The following is a 22,393-nucleotide window of genomic DNA, read 5'->3' as shown; positions in this document are numbered from 1 at the left end:
CCTGGCGCTCCCCCTTCCCGAACGTGCAGCGCGAGCCGCTGTGCCCCCTCCTCCCTGCTGCTGCAGTGTCTGCGCGGGGCCATTTGATGAGATTTGTTCACGCACGGCTCTTAGCTTTGCGAGGGGTTGACATATCCAGTGCGCAGGGATTTCCCACTACCGTGTTTTTCTCCCGCCCCCTTCTTTCGCTCTCGCCCTAATATATCCTTCGTTGGTTTTATTCGGCCCCACAGGCTGCGTCCCGGGCACGCGCAAGTACATGTAAGGACTTGTCAGCTCCCGGTGACCTCCCTCCTCCCTCGTCGCTCCTCCCTCAGCGGAATGTAGGATTAACAGCCTTTCCGAGAAAATTTTGGCCAAAGAGAAAGGCCTGTGAAAGTCACCGCGTTAGACGTGGCCTCCTCGTGTTTTTCTAACAGGTTATGCAGGGTTTTACTACCCGAAGGCGTAAAAGCACCACCGTGGGGAAGGGCCGTTTTGAATAAACAACTTTATTCAAAAATCGAGAGGGGGTGAAGCGATGCAGTTGGGGAATTCTTGTTTTAAAGAGTAGTAACATGCAACTGGCTTGGCTATTAAATTGGAACCAAGGGATTCCTCTCTGACTTGGCTACTGATATTGGGCGTGACCTTGGACAAATAATTTTGTTTCTTTGGGCTCAGTTTCTACATATGTAAAACGAGAAGGTTTCTCTTAAGAACTAATCCTGAAGGGTTTCTTCTCAACAAAAAGATGTAAGCTGTAGGAGGCGGAAAGCGTGGGTTCAAGTTCGAAATTTGCCCCTGAATTAGGACCCTTGACACATTCGTAACCCATCCAAAGTAGAGATCGTTCTTTTACATTTATGTGTTATACAGGTGCTTTTGAATAGTTACCAGGTTGCCATGTATTTGAAGTGGTGTGAGAGCTACTCGTTTGGAACCGTTGTGGATTTTCAAATAGGAAAATCAAAAGGCCCAAAGGGACAGGTCACTGGTAAGAAGCTGTCTATAAATTCCCTAATATATAAATGCTAATAAGAACTTACGCTCCGAGGGATTTGAGACTGATTACTACAGTAAATTACCTTGTAGTTTTTAACCTCAGAGCATGATTATAAACATAGGTGGCAAGATTTCTACTAATATGCTGCAAATTAGCTAATATTTTTAAGAGGCAAAATCTCTTAATTTGAAATTTTAGAAGGCTATAGAAGTGATTTTAAAATATGACTACCATGCTAAAATGTATTTTTGGTAAAATAAATATTTTGTATATGCCGAATGTCAGATACACAATACCAGTGATTCTCAGTGTTCCATGACACCTAGCATTCTTTAAATCTTAATATTTTGGCTCTTACTGAATTACATTTTTGGGTATGGGGCCTGGGAATCTGTATTGTTAGCAACACTACCTGCCACCCCGTGATTCTTAAGCAAAATAAAATTGAGGATCTTTGTACTATATTATAATCAGTGTATCCATAACTTTTAAATTATAATATTCCTAACTAGAAAATGGTAAAAGCATCAAATTAACAGATTTGCTATTTCTAGAAAAGGGTTTCTTTCCCCTTACCTCTTGAATCAACATTATTTACTTTAAGAAAAGGCAGTTGCAACCACAAGTCAAATCCTTCTAGAACTCCAAGAATGTTCACTCTTGAAGAAAAACATTTGCAGCACGGAATTAGGAATGTTGTGTTCATTGCATATAATTTAGTTTTAAGTTGATGCTCAAATTGAAAACCTGACAATAACCCCCTAATTAACCACTATCAAATAGGTTTTATAAATATATTCTTCCTGAAGTAAGAAAATGTTCTGGAATTTTGAGTCAGAGAATGTGAACTTTAAACCATCATTTAGCTAAGTGATCACTTATTTTTTGGAATTTTTTTCCTCATCTGTGAAATGGGTAGTAATTCCTGTTTTAACTTCTCAGGGATGTTATAAGGCTCAAATGAGATATCGTATTTGAAAATATGGTAAAGTGTTCATATCCAGAAGTCTGATTCATCGAGAAACAGTAAAATCACTTGGAATTGCCTTATCTACATACAGTATGAGAAATGTAAAAATTGAACTCTATACTTAATATCCTTAATGCTTTTTCTTTTTTTTTTTTTTTGAGACAGAGTCTTGCTCTGTCGCCCAGGCTGGAGTCCAGTGGCGCAATCTTGGCTCACCGCAACCTTCCCCCGCAGGTTCGAGTAATTCTCCTGCCTCAGCCTCCTGAGGAGCTGGTACTACAGGCATGTGCCACCATGCCCAGCTAATTTTTGGATTATTAGTAGAGAGGGGGTTTCACCATGTTGGCCAGGCTGGTCTTGAACTCCTGACCTTGTGATCTACCCACCTTGGCCTTCCAAAGTGCTGGGATTACAGGTGAGAGCCACCGTGCCCGACTGTGCATTTTTTTTTTTAAGTGGCTATTTCTTGCCAGGAGATTTGAGATATGGTGGGAAACAAAACAGACATAGTCCCTTCCCTTATAAGGTTTATAGTCTAGCATCCTAAAAATGTATTTTAATCATATCAATTAACATTTAATCATCTCTTCTAGTTCACTGACGTATACTTACCATGTCTGCCTTTAGTAAAAGCCTACCAAGTCTCCCTTACTGATACTGTTCAATATCTGTTAACATCTGCCTGTTAGCAGTTTATAATCTAGAACAGACAGTAGTAGCTACCATACTTTTGTGGCAGATACTATAAGATGGCTTATTCAGTATTCATCAAACCCTCTTTTTGCTTATTTTTCTGTACTTTAAAAGATGAAAACAAACTACAGTTCTCAGACTCCCTTGCAGCTAGATTGCTGGAGTGAGATCAGTGGTGTGATCAGTAAATGTTTAACAATGGCTTGAGAAGAGGGAAGGCCCTAATTTGTAGCAAATTCAGTTTGCTTTCTTTTTTTTTTTTTTTTTTTTTTTTGAGGCGGAGTCTCGCTCTGTTGCCCAGGCTGGAGTGCAGTGGCTGGATCTCAGCTCACTGCAAGCTCCGCCTCCCAGGTTTACGCCATTCTCCTGCCTCAGCCTCCCGAGTAGCTGGGACTACAGGTGCCCGCCACCACGCCCGGCTAGTTTTTTGTATTTTTTGGTAGAGATGGGGTTTCACTGTGTTAGCCAGGATGGTCTCGATCTCCTGACCTCGTGATCCCCCCATCTCAGCCTCCCAAAGTGCTGGGATTACAGGCTTGAGCCACCGCGCCCAGTCCTGCTTTCTTTTTTAGGAACAGGGTCTTACAGTGTTGCCCAGGCTGGTCTTGAACTGCTAGGCTCCTCCCACTTCAACCTCCCAACTAGCTGGGACTACGTGGTACAAATATGCCCCCTACCAGAGTGACTTCAGTAAATGTGGAGTTAGTTGGAAAGGATGCTGACAGTCAGAAGCTGGCTTCAGTAAATGACCTAGTTTCCAGCAATCAGATGTACCCATTCAGGACATGGATGTGACAGCAAGCAACCTGATGCTTCAGCTGCACTCAGGGAGATAGTATCTTCTGACAAATACCATGAAGGAGGTATCAGGTTCTTCTGGGTAGGTAGGGAGGAGTTGTGGCATCTGTTTTAGAGTCATAGGTGCTGACTGGCAGGCAGTGCTGGGATGGGTTTCCACTAGAATAGCTTTGTAATGTGGGATGGGTGTTCTTTGTGGTTTGGTTTTTCTTGGATGTTGTTTCTAGCTATGTTTATCCAAGTCTGATTCTCTGGCCCTCTGAGAGATCTGTGAGCTAAATAGTATCTTTTAATCCCTTTTTGCTTCAACCAGCCCAGTCACAGCCAGCTACATAATTTGTGGGGCCCAGAGCAAAATGAAAACGTAAGGCCTCTTGTTCCAATACAGGGGAAAATGTGCTGTTATCTGTACTAAAATATAAAGCTTTTTCTTTCTTCTGTCTTTGCTCTCTCCACTTGTCATAGTGTTTTTAAATTTACTTTTTAATGTCATTCTACCAAAAAATTAAATTTTTTAATTCTTAGGATGAATTTTACCATTCATCCTTATATTATGTAATGCCATTTTAAAATGCAAGTATAAGAGCATTTCAATTGTATTTGGAATCACCAAAATTATACAATTCATAGCTTGTAAATGCATATGTATTTTGTGCTATCAGAACAGTGTAAACTCTGCACAAAACTAACTCAACTATTTTTATTTTGCTTCTTGATGTGCACACATTCTCTGTCTTCTGCTTACTGATGAGTAAGGAAGGATGAAAGGAAAGGGAGCGCTGAGTTGCCCTACTTTCCTTTCATTCTGTATCATCATTTTTCGTATAAATGGTTGACTAATAGTGGGAAGTAACACATGAGTAAGGAAGGATGTGATGTAGTCACTTGTGTTTCTTAAAGATGCTGTTGCCTTCTTTCTGCACCTGAAGCAAGTTCTGATTTGAATGAAAACTGTAGCCTCTTGGAACTGTCTGTGCCTCCACTAACTCAGTCATAGATGTTATATGCTTGTTTTGTATTAACTTTGTTACTCTCTTGAGTTCCTGCACCTCATAGGTCCACCAGAATCCTTTGTCATGAGGCATCATGGAGACCATATGCAAATAGAATGGCAAGGAAGAAAGCATACATACCTCTGCTTGCATGTTATGCTCTGCTCTACCACTGGACTTACAAAACAGGTAGTCAAACATAAAAGTATTATAATTTTCAAGACAGTGACTGCAGAGCATTAAACCAAGCACTGGGCCCTGTGTGACTATACATGTCGCATGTTCGTGAAGTTGATGACTCTGAGCTCTTGGGTTTCTCAAATGGGACTTCTGGCATTTGGGTGAAACAGTTTTTCATTGTGCAGGACATTTAACATCCCTGGCCCCTGTGCACTACATGCCACTGTAACAATGAAAAATTCCCCATGTATTTCTAAATATCCCCAAAGAGAAGTTGCCACTCTCCACTGAAATCCTAGAGTGGACTCCACTGTGTATAGCTATGAACCATGAGCCACTACAGAGTTGAGTTAAAAAGGATTTGGAGTTAAAAAGGATTTCAAATTTTCATACCCTGGACAGCAGAATTATGATGACTTTGTCCTATTGTCAGAAAAATAATACCACCTTCATTGATGATGAAACAAATATTTGAGATAACAATTTAAAGGTGGTTAGTGGGTTCTGTGTGTCACATATAAATGGTAGTTGACTCCAGATAGATGGCAATTTCTGATAGTTTAAAAAAAAAAAAAAAGGCAGAGCACCACAGAAAAGCAAAGAGAACCATCTTACCTTTATTATCTTCATCAGGTAGCCCCCAGGAAAAACTAAGAAAGTTGTCATAATGAGATATGCTACTCTTACTACATTGGATTTGGAATTTAGTGTCATTATGAGTCTATTTTTTTTTTAAGGTATAGTTCTTCATTTAAGAATATTAACATTGTCAGGGCCGGCACAGTGGCTGAACCCTGTAATCATAGCACTTTGGGAGGCCAAGGCGGGAGGATTGCCTGAGCCTGGGAGTTTAAGACCAGGCTGGGCAACACGGCGAAAATCCATCTTTACAAGAAATACAAAATTTAGCTGGGTGTGATGGTGCATGCCTGTAGTTCCAGCTACGTGGGGGCTGAGGTAGGAGGATAACTTGAGCTTGGGGAGGTCAAGGCTGCAGTGAACCTTGAGCCTCATGAGCAAAGGATTCTGGTGGACCTATGAGGTGCAAGAACTCAAAAGAGTAATAAAGTTAATATAAGACAAACATGTTACATCTGTGGCTGAGTTACCGGAGTCACAATGTTGCCACTGTACTGTAGCCTGGGCAACAGAGGGAGACCCTGTCTCAAAAAAAAAAGTTCTAGTTCTATAGACCTGATTCTGCCTTTGCTAACTATGAATGTCGGTTTCTATGAACCTCAGTTTTCTCTGCAATAAAACAGAGGCAAAAGTATACTTACCTTAGGTTCTAAATCATTTCATCAAAAGTGAATTCATTAAAAAAGTAAGTTTACCAAGAATACATTTATTGGCCAGGCGTGATGGCTCACACGATGGGAGGCAGAGGTGGGAGGATTGTTTGAGCCCAAGAGTTTGAGACCAGCCTAGGCAACGTGGTGAAACCCTGTGGGACTGAGAGGCTGCTTGGTTGAGAGGTGGGGGGATCACTTGAGCCCAGGTGGTCGAGGTTGCTGCACCACTGGACTCCAGCCTGGGTGGTAGAGCAAGATCATGTCTCAAAAAAAAGAATACATTTATTAAATATATTCAGGGTGAATATTCTCTAAAACAAGTATTTGGTAAATATAGCAAACATATTCATTGGCAAATTAGCTTTTAGCAAATTGGACTGCTTTCCATTCCTATTAGGGATATTATAAGGATTAAATGAAGTATTGCCAAAAATACTTAGCATAATTCTGAATACACCTTAGCTGTAATCCCCCCACCAACATTCATCATTCAAGTCCTGCCTATTCTTTCTCCTGAATATTCCCCATTTCTGTCCACATAATCATTGTCCTTTTGTAGCCTTTCACTAGCTTTAGGTATACTATTGCAGTAGTCACTTATTTGGTCTCTTGGCTTATTCCCCACTAATTTTATTTTCTACTGTACTGCAAAGGTGATCCGTCTACCACATAAATTTTAAGTTATCATCTATGTCAAATTATCATCTGTTGCCTTGAAAACAGTGTTTATGGCATACCACCTTCATGATTTGGCCTAGATAGACATTCGGCTTCATACCTTTTCACCTTTTCCATTTATCTTCTAGTACCACTGAGGTATTATAGCTTCGTAAACATGCCATTCTTTTTGAAAAGCTATCAAATCTCTGTGCATTTGCCTTTCTAACTGGCATAGTACATTCTCCCTTCTTGTTTCCTGGCAAAATTCTTATTTATCTTTCAAGTTTTAGCTCAAATGCTACTTCCGTGTAAAGGTTTCCTTGATTTCCTCAAACAGATTTAGGTGTTATTTCTAGCCTTCCACTTCTTTTTGTACATGCTTCTATTATAATGCTTACATTATTGTAGTTGTTTGTTAGTCTGTCATTCTAATAGACTGTTATCTTCTTGAAGGAGCAGACCATGTCTTTTCATCTTTTATATACTGGATCCAAGTATAATGCCTAGAATGTAAGTTATCAGCATTTATTGAATTAAAAAAATTTAAAAATCTGTTTACAACTCTCTCTACTGCCTGCCGAACAGCCCTCCATTACATAGCAGTAAGCTAAGACCCAAAGAAATAAAGCTGTTTAGTGAGAACACATGCCTCCAAACTCCAGATTTATTACTTTTACTCCCATACTTAGGGAATCTTCTGAGCAACGTCTATGTAAGTAGTCATTTCTGTTGTCAGAAAGACTTGTCTTATCACTGTTTTTTCATTCATCTTTAAGGAGTAGGTAGAAGGGCATAGTGATTTGACAAGAGTGGCAGTATTTTCTTTCTTAATCATTTAGATACTTTGTTTTCTAGTAAATTTGGTTGAGTTCAAGCTAAATTTTTTTTTTTTTTTAGAAATTATTTTAGTAGAGATGAGGTCTCACTATATTGTCCAAGCTGGTCTCAAACTCCTGGGCTCAAGCAATCCTCCTGTCTCAGCCTCCCAAAGTGCTGAGATAACAGGTGTGAGCCACCATGCCCTGCTAAATTATTCTTTTGGAGACAGGGTCTCACTTTGTCACCCAGGCTGGTATGCAGTGACCCAATCTCAACTCACTGCAGTCTTGACTTCCCAGGCTCGAGCAATCCTCCCACCTCAGCCTCCTGAGTAGCTGGGACTACAGGCGTGCACCTCTACACCCAGCTAATTTTTGTATGTTTTTAGAGACAGGGTTTCGCTATATTGCCCAGGCTGGTCTTGAACTTCTGAGCCCAAGTGATCCGCCTGCCTTGGCCTCCCAAAGTGCTGGGATTACAGGTGTGAGCCATGGCACCTGGCCTCAAGCTAAATTATTCTTTGTGTCATCCCTTCTCTTTCCTTCACTCTTAGATATCTCAGTTTTCTTAACTACTGTAGGGTCAAATGTCTGAATCATTTGGTCCAGTGGTCCTCAACCAGGGGTGATTTTTGCCTCCCTAGGGAACATTTGGCAAAATATCTGGAGGCATTTTTTATTATCACATCTTACAGTGCATAGGGCAGCCCCTACAGCACAAAGAATTATCAGGTCCGAAGTGTCAATATTGCAGGTGTTGAAAAACCCTGGCCTAGTTTAAAGTAAATTTTTACCCAGCCCCTTCATCCAGTCTCTTGCCTTTATGAAACCATGATGGAAAAGAAACTCATTCCCTTTCAGAGGGATTTGGAAGGCCTAAGTAAGTATGGCAAACGTTAGAGGCAATTACTGTCAACCATACAAAGTCCCAAAAGGCTTTATGCATGTTTCTGCAATTTCTCCATAGAACCTTCCTGGGTACAAGGTAGGCACATAAATATTTGTTGCCTAAATGAATAGTAATAAAATAATTCTTGGCCAAAAGTCGTATTTCATGTCATTTATTTTTTTCTCTTTAAAGGAAAGTCAGATTTATCATGTGGTGAGAGATGAATTTCCTGAACAGAGATCTCTCTATTCGTTTTAACCAATTAATTTACTCGGTTACTCAGAGAAGCAAAACTTTTCTGAAACAACTCTTCCACTTCTGTAAATTAGCAGTAATAATCTTAAGGAAGGAACCGGTGAGCCTATAAATTAAAGATGATTGAGGAACAAAAAATTTAAAAAACTTTCAGAATAGAGTAATATTAGAACTGATGTCTGAGCTTTCCAGGACCCTCATTTAAATTACATATCCGGAATTGATACCGGAGCATTTCCAATGGATTATATTATAGATAGGCAGGAGGAGACCAAACACACATAGAGTAAGGATAGATAAAATTCCCAATTTAAATAATTAAGATGCAAAATCTCAGAAGCAAGGTATCTATTTGGATCAACATATCTCAGGGTACTTTCCCCTGGCCCCAGAGTTTATTGCATTTTAATATTCACAGTGTAAATCACATTCCAGAAAAACTCCCACTAAAAAGCTTTTTACTGAGACTGGGCAGGGTGGCTCATCCCTGTAATCCCAGTACTTTGGAAGACCAAGGTGAGATAATTGTTTGAGCCCAGAAGTTTGAGACCAGCTTGGGCAACATAGTGAGACTTTGTCTCCACAAAAAATTAAAAATTAGCCAGGCGTGGTGATGTATGCCTGTAGTCCCAGCTACTCAGGAGGCTGAGGCAGGAAGATTGCTGGAGCCCAGGAATTTGAGGCCACAGTGAGCCGTGATCACCACTGCACTCCAGCCTGGGTCACAGAGCAAGACCCTGTCTCAAAAAACAAACAAATAAACACAGAAAACTTTGTTATTGACACTGGATTCTCCTAGATTTTGCCTTATTTTACATCCTCATTCCAGAAGCCAGAAAAGACTACTTATTCTCAGATGTGTAAATATAGATGTCCTATTTCTTCATTTTCTCAATAAAATGTATTTTTCCAATTTTAAAAGTTTTAAATGCATAGCATGGAAAATATGGAAGACAATAAAGAAAAATAGAGAATATTCAGTCTCACCCAGTGGAAGTCATGATTAACATTCTAGTCCATTCTGTTTCTAGAAAATTTTTCTGTAAATATATTACATAGAGAAAGTAATGTCCTAGTTTTTTGACTTTGCATTATAACAAGCATTTTCCATGTAAATTAAAACTCTACATATACATTGTTTTAATGGCTGCAAAATATGCTGTGTTGTGGACATATGATAATTTACCTAACCATTTACCCACTGTTGGCCAACAACAGAATCGTTCAAATTTTATATTATATATATCACACTGAGCATTTTTAGGCTGAAAATTTTGCTTCGTTTTGGATCCTATCCTGAATTTTTCAAGGAACTTACTTTATAGTTCACTGTTTGATATCACCAGTTCTTGGTACATGGCATGTTCTCTCTTCACAGAAGAGAGAATTGCATGTGATACTCATTCTGCCTAGTTTGCTCTTCCTTTCCCTGTCTCTTTTTGCCCAGTTAACCCACTCTTTTCTTTCTTAAAGATTTCAGTAAGTAGGAGTAGGGACCTTCCTGTGACAGTACTTACTCAAAATATTATAAAATTGGAATAGGAAAAAGATTTTTTAGTAGAGTTTTTTGTTGTTGTTTGTTTGCTGTTTTTACTTAAAATTCTGGGATACATGTGCACAATGTGCGGGTCTGTTACATAGGTATACATGTGCCATGGTGGTTTGCTGCACCCATCAACCCATCATCTGGGTTTTAAGCCCCGCATGCATTAAGTATTTGTCCTAATGCTCTCCCTCCCCTTGTCCCCCCTCCCAACAGGCCCCAGTGTTTGTTGTTCCCCTCCCTGTGTCCATGTGTTCTCATTGTTAATAGAGGTTTCATAGATTATAATTACATCAACTTAACTGTTATCTCTTCACTCAGTCACCTATTTATTTTATTTTATTTTATTTCCTTTTATTTTTGAGACAGAGTCTCACTCTGTCACACTGGCTGGACTGCAGTTGCACATTCTTGGCTCACTGCAACCTCTGCCTCCCGAGTTCAAGTAATTCTCCTGCCTCAGCCTCCCAGATAGCTGGGATTACAGGTGCCTGACACCACACCCAGCTAATTTTTGTATTTTTAGTAGAGACAGGGTTTTGCTGTGTTTGGCCAGTGTGATCTCAAATTTCTGACCTCAGGTGATCTGCCTCCCTCGGCCTCCCAAAGTGCTGGGATTGCAGGCGTGAGCCACTGTGTCTGGCCCTGTCACCTATATTAAACATGCATTTTATTGCTCAGTTCTAAGTTTTTTGTATTATTTTAACTTTTTATTAGCTCACTGATATTTATAAAATCCTATGTTAAATGATGTGTTTTTTTTTTTTTTTTTTTTTAAGAGTAAGACATGGTCCTAGACTCCAGTATTATGTAATTGACCGTTAAGCTGTAAGTTTCTTGACATTAGGAATCATACTCTACAGTTCCTTTTTTCTTTTAAGACAGGGTCTTCCTCTGTTGCCCAGACTGGAATGCAGTGATGCAATCACACTTCACTGCAGCCTTGACCTCCTGGGCCTAAACGATTCTCCCACCTCAGCCTCCTAAGTAACTGGGGCCACAGGTATGTGCTACTGCTCCTGGCAATTTTTTTTTTTTTTTTTTTTTTTTGAGACTGAGTCTTGCTCTGTCGCCCAGGCTGGAGTGCAGTGGCGTGATCTCGGCTCACTGCAAGCTCCACCTCCTGGGTTCATGCCATTCTCCTGCCTCAGCCTCCTGAGTAGCTGAGACTACAGGCTCCCGCCACCAATTTTTTTTATTTTTGTAGAGATGGAGTCTCCCAGTGTTGCCCAGGCTGGTCTTAAACTCCTAGGCTTAAGGGATCCTCCCAGCTGGGCCTCCCAAAGTGCTGGGATGATAGGCATGAACCACCATTCCCGGCCTGTTTCCTTTTTCCCTTTGCACAGTACCAGATATATGGTTGGGACTGCAGAAATAATTTCCCCCTGCCCTCTACATTGATCATGTGATGACCAAATAGTGTCCGTCTAGCCACTTATTTATGACTTGTACAAAACATTCTGCTTTCTGAGGTAGACGGTGATATTCTGAAGCCATAGGTAAGAGTAATTTTCAGTTTGTTGAAAGTGAACATTCTTTGTGTAAAGGTCGGCCTGTCAGGAAATAGCATGCTACCCTGTTCTTTTAAGATTATTTTTAAAAACCTTTGTATATGTGTGTTTTTATGCTTTAAAAAAAAAAAGTAGTGAGAAACTACACCTAGTAGTCTCACCAGCTGTTTTCAAATCAGAACTGGGGTAATCTAGTTGTAATTTATTTTCACAAATTTATGAGAAAAAGAGCTGATATTTTTCTTACTTGAATTAGCAGGTAATTTCATTCTCCATTCCTCTTTAGCAGGGAAAATCTGGCCTTAGGATGAAAATGTGAACCAGAGGTTCTTCCAAGTCTGCAAAGCAGTACAAAGATTAGTTTTATGAATGAAGGAAAAGCACTACTTATTTTTCTTAAGCAGCTGCTTACTTCTGCATTTGTATAAAATGTTTTTAGACTGAAAACTCACAGAGAAAGGGGAAGGATCCTCATTCTAGAATATCTGCTCCCCTGTACTTAGCATATTCATAGTCTTTCAAGACTTAATTTATTAAAGATGTTGAAGACTTTGGCACTTAGCTTACAGTCTTCCTCCTTCACCTGAATTCCTGCCCTCATCCTGAGTGAATTCATCACCCAAGTAGACAGCCCATCTAATACTATTGGGAAGGGAAGGTTATACTGTGTTATGTATTAGTCGCTACCTTATGCTAAAGTATGTTGTTACAATTCTCCTTTGCATACCCTAAATTAACAATAGGCTGAATCATTTGATCATCATTCCCTCTGACTCTAACGTAGCTTTTGTCCTTTCCTGTTTTACTTTACAGTTTTGGGTCTAGTTCATCTGATAGGGTACATTTCTAATATTTTTTTAAATTAATATTTATTCAGTCAAAAAGAGCATGTCTTAGACATCATGGGATGAAATGATGACTGAAGGAAAATAACTCCTAAAAATAGTTACCCTATTTAAAGAGGCTTTTGTAAATCAAAGTAATCTCTAGCTGTAATTCAGGGCCAGAGGTCTTAGGCCCAGGTCCCTTGAGTTTTTTCATTCTTGAGTTTCCCAGCTTCCCCCTTCTGCTCTCAAAGATTTTCTAAAAACATACCCTTTTCTTCCCCTGTAGTAGCAGGGAAAACAGCACTATTTGGGTGGGGAATAGTGATGGGGCCTATTGGTATGTATAGGTCATTTATTGAATGATAGTAGAGCATTCTGGTAAGTGTTTAAACTCTGCAGCCCAATTTCCCTACTTACCTGCTCCATAACTTGGGCAAATTACTTTCTGTGCCCCATTTTTTCTGTCTGTAATAAACAGATAATAATAGTAGCACCTATCTCATAGTGTCGTTGTGAAGATTGAATTACATACATTGAATGAGTTAACACCTTAGACTGCTAAGCACTCAATAACTGTAAGCTATTCACAATTTAGAGGCAGCTTCTCCATTTCCTAAAATATACTTATTCATCAAGAAGAATGATATAATAGTGAAAGGTAGGAGTTTTTAAAATTCCATTGATTGGATGTAAAAAGTAGATCCTTAGAATTTCAAATAACCCAAGAAATTATTTATACCATTGGTTCTTAACCAGTAATATGCATCAGAATCATTTATGAGGTGTTGTAAAGATACATTTATCTAGGTCCTTTCTTCTCATATCTACCAACTCAGAATGCCCACAGGCAATTCCAGTGCAGTCTTCCTGTCAAGCCCATTGAAATAATCCAAGTCTTTAGATTTTATGATGAAGAAATTGAGACTCAGAGAAAGTAAATGACTTGCCGAAGATCCCATAGAGTAAGTGAGATCCAGGTTACCTACCTCCTTGGTAAGGGATCTTCCTATTCTTCTGTGTTGCTACCAAATACATTAACTTTTAAAGGACCTAATATGAGAACTTATCCTTCTGTCAGTTATATCAGGAAGAATAATATAGGCTTTAAAACGTACTTTATTCAGCATTTAAATCAAAATAACAAATTTCTGGCCAGACATGGTGACTTGCATCTGTAATCTCAGCACTTTGGGAGGCTGAGGTGGGAGAATCCCTTGGAGCCAGGAGTTTGAGACTAGCCTGGACAACATAGTGAGACTTTATCTCCATAAATAATAAAAAAAACTAGCCAGGTGTGGTGGTGTGCACCTGTCGTCCCAGCTACTAGAGAGGCTGAGCTGGAAGGATTACTTGAGCCCAGGAGATCAAGGCGGCAGTGAGCCATGATCACACTACTGCACTCCAGCCTGGGAAACAGGGTGAGATAGTGTCAAAAAAAAAAAAATTTTTTTTTTTTGAAATTTACAGTTTATACAGAGGACTATTGCACCTTTATAGTAGAACTTAAAGTGAATTTTACTGTCCTTTTCGTGAGGACGTTAGTCTTTGCCACAATGCTTACTACTAATGAGTCCAAGAAAACACTGTGTGGGACAGAGAGTTGCATGATCCAACCTCACAGATTGACAGGCAAACAAATGTTTTATAGGGCCAGGTAGCTGTAGGAATTAAACTTTTTAGAACTTTCGATAACAGAATATGTACTTCTCATGATTAGAGTTTCTTAAACATTTTTAAGGATTTTTAAAACTTTGTAAAATAATCTCAGAATTTTCTAGTCTGTGAACAGTTCATGTAGAAAAATCAGTGGTTATTATGTACACTGTTATTGTAGCTTCACTGAAAGATTAAAAATTAAAAAATACAGTAAAAATAAGTTCTGAGATTTTGTATTGATGTTGGGTGTTGTGATATTCTCTCTCTTAAAATATGTTTTTCATTTTCCATAATATAAAGGAATCAAAAAATACATTACAACTTGTATGTGAACTTGTGCAAATGTGTGAAACAAATTAAGGTGACAGGGCAGAAGCAAGAAAATGAAGCTCAAATGAAATCTACCTCTCAAAGCAGGTTCTATTTAATTTCTCTATATTTGCTATTATACATTTTCTGTTTTCATGTATGTGTTTCTTTGCTAGAGGTGATAATTGGGTGCCAACCTGACTTCCAATTTTTAGGTGATTATTTTATAACAAACCACTCACCTTGATGAATGCACTGCACAGCCTCCCCTCCAAAATCCACCATTCCAGATCTTCATCAATATGTTGTGACTACTTTTGCCTTTACTGTGTCTCTGCCTGATTCCATACCCTTGGCTCTACATTTCATCTCAGGTTCTGTTTTCTGGACATTTTCACTTGATGCTTGTTCCTGGCATTTGAATCTCCATTCAACCTGATGATCTTTGATTTAGACTCACCATCCAGTTCCAAGCTGCTAGGATTTATTACCCTCTGATTTCAGCAGCTCAGAAATCCCTGGCACAGTCACAGGCTGGCTACCTCAAGGGGACAAGCCCCAAACACTAGTGTTATATTATAAACATCCATTTATTCATCTTTTTAACAGATTTTACTTGTTGCCCACTGTGTGTAAGGCACTACAGAAGTTTCTGGGGATATAAAAGATTAGCAGCAGAAAGCTCTTAAGTCTCTTAAAATCTGATAGGACAAATAATACAACTACATAATGATAATTTAAGATAGTATGTGTGCAACTACTAGAAGTTATATATAGAAACAGGACAGTAATTAACAAAAGCTTCAAATAGACCTTAAGTAATTAAGGAGCATAGGGTACGAGGATACATTACCAATAACCTAGAGTGGTAGGTTACTGACAGGTGGCATCTTAACTAGACTTTGAAGGTAAGATAGGGGAGAGATCATGGAAGACAGATATTCCAAAATATATTTTGTAATATATTTTACAATATTATAAAAAAAGAACAGAAAAAATATTTTTTGTTGTTGTTTTTTGTTTTGTTTTGTTTGGTTTGGTTTGGAGTTGGAGTCTTGCTCAGTTGCCCAGGCTGGAGTGCAGTGGTGTGATTTCGGCTCACTGCAAGCTCCGTCTCCCAGGTTCATGCCATTTTCCTGCCTCAGCCTCCTGAGTAGCTGGGACTACAGGCGCCCGCCACTGTGCCTGGCTCATTTTTTTGTTTGTTTTTTTTTGTTTGTTTTTTGTTTTTAAGAAACAAGCTCTTTTACTTTATCAAATTGCTTTTTTTAAAAATTATTATACTTTAAGTTCTAGGGTACATGTGCACAACGTGCAAGTTTGTTACATATGTATACATGTACCATGTTGGTGTGCTGCACCAATTAACTCGTCATTTACGTTAGGTACATCTCCTAATGCTATCCCTCCCCCCACCAACAATAGGCCCCGACGTGTGATTTTTTTTTGTATTTTTAGTGGAGACAGGGTTTCACCGTGTTAGTCAGGATGATCTCTATCTCCTGACCTTGTGATCCGCCCATCTCGGCCTTCCGAAAAAATGTTATGTTAAATCTTATTTATCCAGACTGTTTGACAGTGTAATGAGGAGTAGAAGAAAGCTTAGGAAAATTGGTTAGAACCAAGTTCTGGAAGGCTTTGAATGGTGAAGAGTTTAGAGTTGGCGAGCATGTATTGGACAGTCAGGAGGTTTTGAGCAGGAAAGGAAATGATAATTGGCTTGATTTAGCAGTGGTATGTAGGAAGGATTTGGTGATGAGGCAATAAGCCAGCAGAGACTGTAAACTAGTAATTTAAAGTAGGGGAGGGTCTGCAGATGACTTTCTTCATATCGTTAAATCCTATTATTTGTGAGGCACTGAGCTAGGTGCTGGAGATAGAACGAGGACTAGGTCCTTGCCATGAGGGAGTTTTCAGTCTAGTCAGAGACATCGATATCTTAAAGGCTCCTTGAGGGGTCTCTATCCAAAATTTGGTACTCTGCTTCTGACTCTTGCCTGGTTACTAGGCGATTAGATCCTCAGTTTACAGTGGTTGTGTTTCCTACCCTCTCAAACTGCTTTTGGATTTTTTGTGTCAGCTAAGGCAAAAATAGTGCAACCACTTGTATATGGAGAAAAGCAATTTATTACTTAAGATAAGACATGAATACTACACCAGGTAAGGCAAAGAAGAAAATGACATGTGTCTTAAAGAGATAACTGAAGATGATGTGGAGAATGAATTGGAGGTCATGTTAGGGGCAAGAAAACTAGTTAAGAGGCTGTTGTAGTAATCTACCTGCTTAATTAAGAGAGCCTGAACTAAGACAATGTGAAAGAAAAGAAGAGGAGTCCTTGGTGGCTACTTCCACCATAATCCTTTCTGTCTCTCTCTTGGTACAAACTAAGGGATAAATAGGTGACTCTCATTTGGAATTGACTCTTGAACTGAGGGATTCAAAAACAAGAAACACTCAGTTTACTTCAGACTTAGGGGTAATGCTCCTACTGTCACGTAGTCTAGTTTCTGGTTCTATTTTTATTTGGAACATGGTTCTACAGCCTTTAGTGAGCTTCCTGAAAAATCTTTATTTTGCATTACATAGACCATTAGTTACTAGTGGTTACAATATTAAAAACAACACAAAACAAAAACCACTCTAATTGACATTGTATGTGATATTTGAAGCACCTATGGATAACCAGGAGAAAACTGTTAAGAGAGTTGGAAATATGGAACTAGAAGTGTGGTTCTCAAGGTGTGGTCACTGCTGCAGCATCAGCATCACCTGGAAACTTATTAAAAATGAAAATTATCAGGTCCCACCCCAGACTTACCCTGAATAGGTAACTGGGAGTAAGGCCCCAGCAATATGAATATTAACTGTCCAAGTGATTCTGATGCACACTGCAGTTTGAGGACCTGCTGAACTACAGCTTGAAATAGAGATTAGGAGTAGAAATAAATATGTGTAAGTCAGATATATAACAGTCACTCTTGAGAGAATGAATAAACTCCCCAGAAGAATGGAAGAGAGAAGATGAGTGCTTGAAGTAAATGGAGCAATCAAAGAAATAAAAACTAGTAGAGTACAATAAAAGAGGGAGAAATTTAACAGTGGTATGAAATGACCTATACTGTCAGGTGCTGTACAGAGGCCAGCATGGATGAGGATAGTGCCAGAGCTATAAGACTGACCATTAAGAGAATTTTGGTGTCAGTTAAAAGAGAAGTGGTACAGATAAGAATAAATGGCAAAGGAATACAAGCAAAAACTAAAGGATACTTTTTGCAGCAGTTTGGGAATACAAGAAAGGGAATTGGAATAGTGTGATCAGGATGAGGTTTTTTTCAGGGTAGATGCATCATTTAGCTTTTGCTGTATAACAAACACTCTAAAGTGGCTTAAGACAATAATTATTATTATAGCTCACATGTCTGAGGGTTGGCTTCTCCCAGCTGGGCTTCCTCATACATCAGCAAACCTACTGGGAGCTTTACTCTAGGCTGGACACTTATCATCCTCCTCCTGTGACTGTCCAGCTCACTTAGGCATATCTTATGAAGGTGGAAGAAGTGTTGAAGAGGGCAAACTGAGGCCGGGCACAGTGGCTCACACCTATAATCCCAGCACTTTGGGAGGCTGAGGCAGGCAGATCACCTGAGGTTAGGAGTTCAAGACCAACCTGGCCAACGTGGTAAAATCCCGTCTCTACTAAAAATACAAAACTTAGCCGGGTGTGGTGGCATCTGCCTGTAGTCCCAGCTACTCGGGAGGCTGAGGCAGGAGAATCACTTGAACCCATTCGCACCATTGCACTCCAGCCTGGGCGACAGAGTGAGACTCTGTCTCAAAAAACAAAAAGAAAGAAAAAGGGCAAACAGAAACACATGGACTCCAAACTGACACTGGCACTTCTCCCTCATTCTGATAACCAAAGCAATTTATGTGGCCAACCCCATATTCAAGGAACACAGAAACAGAATTATCCTCTTTAGAGAACTTGCAAAGTAATGTGGCAAAGGGCATGGATTCATAGAGGGATGAAGAATTGGGACCCTTAACACCACAGTGGGAGGCCGGGAGTAGTGGCCCTTGCCTGTAATCCCAGCACTTTGGGAGGCCAAAGTGGAGGGTCCTTTGAGCCCAGGAGTTTGAGAGACCAGTCTGGGCAACATAAGGAGAACCTGTCTCTACCAAAAACAATTAAAATTAGCCAGGCATGATGGCACATGCTTATAGTCCCAGCTTCTAGGGAGGCTGAGGCGGGAGGATTGTTTGAGCCCAGGAATTTGAGGCTTCAGTGAGCTGTGATTGCACCATTGCACTCCAGCATGGGAGACAGCAAAGCAAGACCCTGTCTCAAAACAAAATAAAACACAGTAGAGATGACCCAAACATGCTTGAAAGTACAGAGAAGGAATACGTAGAATGAGGAAGAAAGAGAAGTAAGGAGAAAGACAAATAAAAGTTCAGAGAATTAACCTTTGAAAACAGAAAAGATACTTCTGAGAATGGAAAGAAAGAAATTTGATTGGATTAAATTTAACAAATTAAAATCCAAGATGCCCAGTTAAAATTGAATTTTAGGTAAACAGTTTTTTAGTATTAAAGTATGTCTCATGCAATACTTGGCTCAGTACATTTGGTATTTTTTACTATCTTAAATACTATATGTATTTCTCTATTTGGGACATACTTAAACTAAAATTTTTTTTGATTATTGTAATTTCAAATTTAACTAGGCATCCTGTATTTGGCAACCCTACTTTGGATGAATTTTAAATAAATCCATGGTAAAGTAATCTATAAAGGGATAGATGGGTATATTCAGGGATTTAGTCCTAGAAAAAGTTTGGAACCACTGCTATAGATGCTGTGTAGTGTCAGTGAAAGGATTGCTGAGCAGTAGTGAACTCACTTAAAAAGAAGCAGCATGACTTTTCTTGGATTAAATCACTGCTAAGAAGAGTAATAGCAGAGATTGTGGTACAAGGGACCACTTTGGTTTGACTCTAGCTGGTGAGGCCTGAGCAGGAGATTTGGGCATAATTGAAATGACTAGAGTCCAGGCTGTAAAGGAAAGCAAGTGAAACCAGAAGATGAATTAGAAGGGACTGAGAGTTTGGCAGTCACAATGAGTCAAAGAAGTAGAAGTTCACAGGGAAGAAACTCAGAATTTACAGTCTTAGAGGAATGGTTCTGTATGATAATGGGGTTAAAAATGCAATTTCACATTTACTTTTACTAAATTGAAAGTAAGAAATCTGGAGACAAGATACTTGGTTTTGAATTCTGGTTGTGTGATCTTGGCCAAGTAATTTAAGTTCCCTGTGTCTTAGCTCTTTATCTGAAAAATAGTAATAATAATGGTTCTTGGGGCCAGGCGCAGTGGCTCATGTCTGTAATCCCAGCACTTTGGGAGGCTGAGGCAGGCAGATCACTTGAGGTCAGGAGTTCGAGACTAGCCTGGCCAACATGGTGAAACCCCGTCTCCACTAAAAATACAAAAATTAGCCAGGTATGATGGCATGCACCTGTAATCCCAGGTACTTGGGAGGCTGAGGCAGGAGAATCACTTGAACCTGGGAGGCGGAGGTTGCAGTGAGCTGAGATCGCGCCATTACACTCGAGCCTGGGTGACAGAGCAAGACTCTGTCTCCAAAAAAAAAAAAAAAAAAAAGAAAAGAAAAAAGGTTCTTACCCCATAAGGTTATTGTGAGGATTAAATGAAATAAACCATGTGAAATACCAAGAACACTATGTCTGGTTAAGTATATCTATAATCACTATATATGACTGCCTTAGAGAATATTATTTTAAAGAAAAAATGGCAAGTATACATTGTATGTTTTCTTCCTTAGCTAACAAATGCTATGTTTGGTAAAAACAAGCACAATTATCTATCTGTTGAAGTTGAAGCTCACACAACTTTTACTATTTAAAGTTGTTTTCTTTACTGTTATTACAAGAAAATAATTATGCTCAAGTCATACCTGTCTCATTTCCCTGTAGGTGACCATGCTTTGGGATTTTCATAGTTTGAGTAATTCCTATGGGCTCTACCACCCAGCAAGTTAAAGAAGACAAGATTCCACCCCCAGGGGGTTGTGGTTCTGGGAATGTGAGCAGCTTGTTTTCATGAGATCTGCACCTTGATCTGGCCTGCTATTAGGATCTGTGGTGGTGGTGGCTGTCTTGTTTTAGTTGTTTCTTTTACACAGATTTTTGTAAGTTATTTGCATATAAAGATTTTTGAAAAGTGAATGTTTTATGGGGTCATCTTGCTTATACAAAGAAAAATTAAAACTATTTTAAAATAATCACTCGTGTTACACTTGTCTGTTCTAAAGTAAATGAAAGTATTAATGTTGTCTGGAAGGAAAATGAAGACCAGGAAAATAGCTATGCTCTTAATGTTTTAAAATAAGGTAATATTATTCTCTGTTTGAAAGGAGCCTTCTAAGGAATTACCACAGTCTCATACACAATCGACTTAAATGCATTCTTTATCTTTAAAAGGAAGCAGAATAGGATCATTGAGTAAATCACATGTGTTCACAGTCTTGTCTGGTGTAATCATATACTACACAAACACATTATTCTGTAGTCAGGAGGGGAAGGGGACATTTGAAACAGGACTTGCCCTTGAGGAGGCCTCTTTCTGTTTAAAGAATAGTGCAATGAAAGACCACACAGTAGAAGATAACAAAATATCTTCCATGCCACCCCGACTTTTACATTTTCTCATTCTCCTTTGTTCTCTAAGGACATCTGTTGTAATGATTATTCTGTAAAACTCATAGGTACCTAGCAGAAGCCATATCATATTTCATTTATTATTTTGTCTGCTTATTGTTTTATATCATGCAGTTGTGGGTTTTAAAAATATTCTGTTTATAAAAGATGTAAAAGTATGTTATAGAAAATTTATTAGTTAACTGTAGATATCTAAAGAGTAAAAGTTTCAACTCTGAATTTAATAACATTATATGCTAGGAAGCCCAGTAGACTTTTATTAACCTACATCTTAAAAAGATAAATATACTAAAAAGAGATACTTAAAAAGAAGAATTTTGCTTTCTGTATTAATTGCAGTGGATTTTTAGATACTTTAAAATAATATAGAAATATATAAAAGTAGTGTTGAGACATTTGAAAAATTAATGGGAATATATGTTTTGCTGTGTGGTTCTGAAAGTACTAATTAGTAACTGAATTAAAATATCAGTTGAGATTAAAATAAAGAACTAAAATTAAATAATCTCTTCAGAAACTTAACAGAGATCTTTCATTTGTGCCAAATTTAGTAAGATTTGCCTCAATTCAGTTTTATTTGTGGTATATATTGATTTTTTAAAATGTCACGTGTACAGTGGCTTATGCCTGTAATCCCAGCACTTTGGGAGGCTGAGGCAGGTGGATCACGAGGTCAGGAGATCAAGACCATCCTGGCTAACACGGTGAAACCCCTTCTCTACTAAAAATACAAAAAAAGGTCCGGCGCGGTGGCTCATACCTGTAATCCCAGCACTTTGGGAGGCCGAGGCAGGTGGATCACCTGAGGTCAGGAGTTTGAGACCAGCCTGGCCAACATGGCGAAACCCCGTCTCTACTAAAAATACAAAACTTAGCCAGGTGTTGTGGCAAGCGCCTATAATCCCAGCTACTTGGGAGGCTGAGGCGGGAGAATCGCTTGAACCTGGAAGATGGTGGTTGCAGTGAGCCAAGATCGTGCCACTGCACTCCAGCCTGGGCAACAGAGTGAGACTTTCTCAAAAAAAAAAAAAAAGAAGAAGTCGTGTAAGCATTTGAAAGGCATTCTTAATTAAGAACAATAGTTATGTGAGATTTTGGAAGATCCAATATAGATACATTATTTCAAATGTTTTCAATATTTTGATAGTTGGTTTGCTGTCTGTATTGTGGATGCAATTCAAAATTGAAGATTTTTCTTTTTATTAGAGGTTCTTTACATTGCCACCCAATTTCAGCCTAATTTGATCTTTTGGGGATTTGTGGAATTTATGTT

At 39.0% G+C, this 22,393-nt stretch overlaps 1 protein-coding gene, 1 long non-coding RNA gene and 1 pseudogene across 2 annotated transcripts in view; 2 read left to right on the top strand and 1 right to left on the bottom strand.

Annotated features, from left to right (window-relative positions):
- The window catches only part of LOC111547272 (keratin, type I cytoskeletal 9-like), a 114,148-nt gene that overhangs the window by 995 nt on the left and 90,760 nt on the right, over window positions 1-22,393 (top strand). The window lies entirely within an intron of this gene.
- Window positions 234-20,687, top strand: LOC111547328. Its single transcript, XR_002733091.1, has 3 exons — window positions 234-261; window positions 859-976; window positions 20,377-20,687. It is a non-coding gene; the product is annotated as an uncharacterized LOC111547328 (long non-coding RNA).
- On the bottom strand, window positions 11,357-12,711 carry LOC111547327 (annotated as a pseudogene).

The sequence above is a fragment of the Piliocolobus tephrosceles genome, chromosome 5 (assembly GCF_002776525.5).
Source record: "Piliocolobus tephrosceles isolate RC106 chromosome 5, ASM277652v3, whole genome shotgun sequence".
In the NCBI taxonomy this organism is placed as follows: domain Eukaryota; kingdom Metazoa; phylum Chordata; class Mammalia; order Primates; family Cercopithecidae; genus Piliocolobus; species Piliocolobus tephrosceles.
This window is presented reverse-complemented; position numbering and strand designations above follow the sequence as displayed.